Below are 4,816 nucleotides of genomic sequence, written 5' to 3'. Positions count from 1 at the left end.
TGCCTCTTTGCCGTCTGCTAGCAGACGGCAAAGAGGTGGGCCGTTAAGTTTTTCCCAAACGGGCGGGGGGTGGGGGCCACCTCTCTCTTTGCCGTCTGCCAGCTGACGGCAAAGATTCTTTGCCGTCTGCTGGTGGACGGCAAAGATCAGGCGGACGACAAAGAGCTTCTTTGCCGTTCGCCTGATCTTTGCCGTCCGCTTTTTGGTAGCTGATGGCAAAGAGCTTCTTTGCCGTCAGCTAGCAGACGGCAAAGAGCTGGCAGATGGCAAATTAACTGATTCCAGTAGTGTTGTTCACCTTCGGAAGACGTTCGTGCCAGAATGACATATTCTCGTCGAAGCATGCGTCGGTCATTTTGTGTTTTACCTTCATCTCCAGAGCCATGAGCGTTACTTTCAGGCGGGTATCCTCGGGCCTGCATCCTTCATACAATGGAGGAACTGCGTTTATTTCCTGTTGGTCCAGCTTGGCTTTCTCTCGGGTGGCAGCTCTTGCGTTATCCGTCTGCTTGAGAAGCAGCTCTTGAATATGAGGCTCCTGCACCCAGCCTCCATCGTTGTCTGCTCCGGCATCTTCATCTTCATGATCATGCCCTTCGTCTTGATCTTCCACATCATCATGTCCGGCATCTTCTACACGATGACTGTGTACAGCATCACCGTCATGATCATGTCCTGGAGATTCTTCGTCTTCTCGCCCGCCCTCACCGCGGTGGTTGTCTTGCTGCCCTTCCTCATTTCTTGCCCGGCCCCCATGGACGACTTCATAGTCATCTTCATCACCTTGCCACCGATAACCATCCATGAAACCACGCAAGAGCAGGTGGTCCCGCACCTGCCCGGAATCCGGGTCCGCAATAAGGCTCTTCAGCTTGCATCTTCGACACGGACATCTTATCTCCTTCTCATTCTTTTGAAGCATCTCGGCCTTCGCAGAGCTCAAAACCTATTCACAATGCCTTCGGTCATCGTGCGGACCATGGTCGCCTGCGGGTTAGAGCAAAATGATATTTTAGAACCAAGAAAAAATTTGGCATGACTTTCCCTAAAAATAGGACCAAAAAGAATGCATAGTGCCAAAATTCTCGCGGAAATGGAAATGAATCAACATTCCGGCAAAATATAGGCAACTATCGCATTTCAAATACCGATACCTGCAAACACAAACATATATGCAACACCACAGACATATGCAACACCACAAACATACGTAGATCTAGCTAGGCCACAAAAAGGGCATGCGCACGTTGTTGGAGCGAGCTAGGGAGAAAAAAGTAGATCTACAACATGAAGATAGCTTTCCCCTTACTTACCTATCAAAAAAAGGTAATTTCACCACTTAATTTTGATGAATCTATGGTGCAAATGAGGTGAGGAGGAGGAGGCAGCCGGCAAGCTTGGAGAAGGAGGTTGAGGGAATGAAGTGGGGAAAATGAGTGTGTAGGTGTGGCTGTCCAAAATATCTAGCTGGTCTCAGGTTACTAATGGCGCACCACACAGCCATGCGCCATTAGTAACACAACATACTAATGGCGCACCACACAGTCGTGCGCCATTAGTAGTTTTGCAAAAAAGTTAAAAAAATTATATATATACTAATGGAGAACCGTGGCATAGTGCGCCATTACTAGTTTAAACTAGTAATGGCGCACTTTGCCACGGTGCGCCATTAGTAGTTTTGCAAAAAAAGAATAAAAAAAATACAGTACTGACGCACTCTGTTGCTGGTGCGCCATTACTAGTTAGAACTAGTAATGGCGCACTTTACCTGGATGCGCCATTAGTATGTTTGGAAAAATGAAAAAAAAATTGTTACTAGTGGCGCACCTTAGTATATATATGGCGCATCACCACATGGTGCGCCATTAGTATATAGTAGTGGAGCCCCATTTCCCTGGTGCGCCATTAGTGTCAACTTCATCTATAACCCTTTTCCTAGTAGTGTCAAATTCACTATCATCATCCTCATCATAATATCCATGTTCAACATCTTCATGTGATGGATCAATTCCTAGAGAGGGTGATTCATCAGAATGAGTTTGACAATGATCTTCTTTATGACTTCTAATAGCTTCAGAAATAATATCACTAATAATTCCAACATCTCCTTTGGCACGCATAAGATTTGTAAGTTCAAGTAGACAATCACCAAACTTAGGATCGTTGGAATTCATCTTACTCAAGGCAATAGACTTATGGAGAATTTCATGTAGATTTTTCAAGGAATAATTTGGAAAACATTCCTCAAGAAATTTCCATATGGTGTAGGCACACTTAAGAGTAGGCAAGCAAGCTATCAAGTTTCTAGGCAAACCTCTAGTGATGAGATTGATAGTTCTAATATTGCGAATCATGTCAATTGACTCATCAAGAGTAGGATGCATAGGATCAACATGAGGTGCACAAGGGCTAATAATGTACTTGTTCAAATGATATTTGTTGAAAATCACAAGCATCTCATTTTTCCACTCATGAAAGTACTCTCCATCAAGTATAGGCACTCTATGTCTAAGACTCCCCAAAGTAGACTCATCCATCTTCCTCCAATGGTGTTTAAACTAAAGCAATGGAGACCAAAGCTCTGATACCAATTGAAAGGATCGAGAAGAGGTGTCTAGAGGGGGGTGAATAGACTCTAAGCAAGAAAAGTTGCAGATTTTAATTTCTTTAAGTTGAAGTGGAGTTTTGACACAAGTTTAACATTCACAATACATATCAAGCAAGCAGGCAAAGAGTATATGAGCAGCGGAAAGTAGAGCATGCAAATTGCATGAATGTAAAGGGATGGGGTTGGAGTGTGCAAACGCAATTTGGATACATGGAGACATTTGAGCCGTGGTTCCAATAGGTGGTGCTATTGTACATCCACGTTGATGGAGACTTCAACCCATGAAGGGTAACGGTTGCGCGAGTCCACGGAGGGCTCCACCCACGAAGGGTCCACGAAGAAGCAACCTTGTCTATCCCACCATGGTCATCGCCCATGAAGGACTTGCCTCACTAGGGTAGATCTTCAGGAAGTAGGCGATCTCCTTGCCCTTATAAACTCCTTAGTTCAACTGCACAATCTTGACGGAGGCTCCCAAGTGACACCTAGCCAATCTAGGAGACACCACGCTCCAAGAAGTAACAAATGGTGTGTTGATGATGAACTCCTTGATCTTGTGCTTCAAATGATAGTCTCCCCAACACTCAACTCTCTCTCACAGGATTTGGACTTGGTGGAAAGAAGATTTGAGTGGAAAGCAACTTAGGGAAGGCTAGAGATCAAGATTTATGTGGTAGGAATGGAAGATCTTGACCTCAACACATGAGTAGGTGGTTCTCTCTCAGAAAATGTGTGCTGGAAGTGTAGGCAGGTTCTGATGGCTCTCTCCACGAGTGAAGAGTGGGTGGAGGGGTATATATAGCCTCCACACAAAATCTAACCACTACACACAACTTACCAAACTCGGTGGGACCGAATTGTGAAACTCGGTCGGACCGATTTAGGAAATAATGTGACCGTTAGGATTTTCGGTGGGACCGACATGTCATCTGGTGGGACCGATATGGTTAGGGTTAGGGCATAACGTAATCTCAGTGAGACCGATTACACAAACTCGGTGAGACCGATTTTGGTAATAGACACACAGAGGGTTGGTCAGGCAAACTCGGTGGGACCGATTCACTCATCTCGGTTAGACCGAAATGTTACAAAGAGGAACAGAGAGTTTGCATTGTAATCTCGGTAGGACCGATTACCCAATCTCGGTGAGACCGATTTTGGTAATGGACATACACAGAGAGATTTAAATCCCATCTCGGTAAGACCCACCTACTCATTTTCTGAGAGATTTAAATCCTAGTCCTTCCAGCTCCAAAGACCCACCTACTCATTTTGGTAATGGACATACACAGAGAGATTTAAATCCCATCTTGGTAATGTGAGACTGAAAAGACTAGGGTTTGTGGTAGTGGCTATGACATGAGAACTCGGTGACACCGGATAGAAGGATTCCGTAAGGCCGAGTTTGACTTTTTGTTTGGGTCATATGTGGATGTGAGAAAGTAGTTGAGGTCTTTGGAGCATATCACTAAGCACTTTGAGCAAGAAGCTCATTAAGCAACACCTCATCCCTTCTTGATAGTATTGGCTTTTCCTATAGACTCAATGTGATCTTGGATCACTAAAAGTAAAATGTAGAGTCTTGTGCTTTGAGCTTGAGCCAATCCTTTGTCCTTAGCATCTTGAAGGGTTCCACATCCTCTAGTCCATGCCACTCCATTGTTGAACTTATCTGAAACATACTGGATAAAAGTATTAGTCCAACAAGAGATATGTTGACATAAATCACCCAGGGAGCACTTGTGCTTCCAGGAAGGTGCTGGATTGACGAGTTGCCGACGTTTCTTTGGTTGATCCGAACAACAGCAAATCGAGCCATTGGGCAAACACCCTTTGCCCTGGTCTACGGGGCAGAAGCAGTTCTCCCCACGGAACTCATATACGGGTAACCTCGAGTGCTCGCTTATGATGAGCCTGAGCAAGAGAGATTGCGGCAAGATGACGCAACATTCCTTGAGTAAGATCGTCTCCGGGCAGCTGTGAGGTAGCACGCTACCAGCAAACCTTGTGCCACTACCATAGCCGCAAGGTTTATGCCCGGAGCTTTGAGGAAGGCGACCTTGTTCTTCGGCATGTTCATTCGGCCAAGAATTCTAACAAGTTGATGCCGAAGTGGGAAGGCCCTTATCGGGCAACATGAGTCACCAGGTCTGGCGCAGTCCGCCTGGAGACCTAAGGTGCCATTCTAGTGAGCAACTCTTGGAACAT

This window comes from Triticum aestivum, chromosome 1B, assembly GCF_018294505.1.
Source record: "Triticum aestivum cultivar Chinese Spring chromosome 1B, IWGSC CS RefSeq v2.1, whole genome shotgun sequence".
NCBI lineage: Eukaryota > Viridiplantae > Streptophyta > Magnoliopsida > Poales > Poaceae > Triticum > Triticum aestivum.
Note: the sequence above shows the minus strand (reverse complement) of the source record.